This window comes from Mastomys coucha, unplaced genomic scaffold (genome assembly GCF_008632895.1).
Source record: "Mastomys coucha isolate ucsf_1 unplaced genomic scaffold, UCSF_Mcou_1 pScaffold3, whole genome shotgun sequence".
In the NCBI taxonomy this organism is placed as follows: domain Eukaryota; kingdom Metazoa; phylum Chordata; class Mammalia; order Rodentia; family Muridae; genus Mastomys; species Mastomys coucha.
In genome coordinates this window covers 71,909,829-71,910,100 of record NW_022196909.1, presented here as the reverse complement: position 1 = coordinate 71,910,100, position 272 = coordinate 71,909,829, and the positions used below count along the sequence as shown (strand labels likewise).

The 272-nt window shown below is 48.9% G+C and overlaps 1 protein-coding gene across 6 annotated transcripts in view; it reads left to right on the top strand.

The window, feature by feature from the left end:
• The window catches only part of Acsbg2 (acyl-CoA synthetase bubblegum family member 2), a 36,421-nt gene that overhangs the window by 11,416 nt on the left and 24,733 nt on the right, over window positions 1-272 (top strand). The gene's annotated exons all lie outside the window — the stretch shown is intronic.

Below are 272 nucleotides of genomic sequence, written 5' to 3'. Positions count from 1 at the left end.
GATAAGAGGTTCTGGACGTGGATAGTGGAAATGGCTGTGCAGACAGGAGGATGAGCTTCCTAGCCCCTGAAGAAATAATAATGGCTAAACAGTGAATCCCACACCCCATGGATTTCACAAATGGAAGCAAAGTAGGTGGGAAATAAAGAACAGAAGGGTGTAAGCAAAGCTCACTACACTCCAACTTCAGGCTGGATAGTGGCTCGCTACACTCCAGCTTCAGGCTGGATAGTGGCTCGCTACACTCCAACTTCAGGCTGGATAGTGGCTCG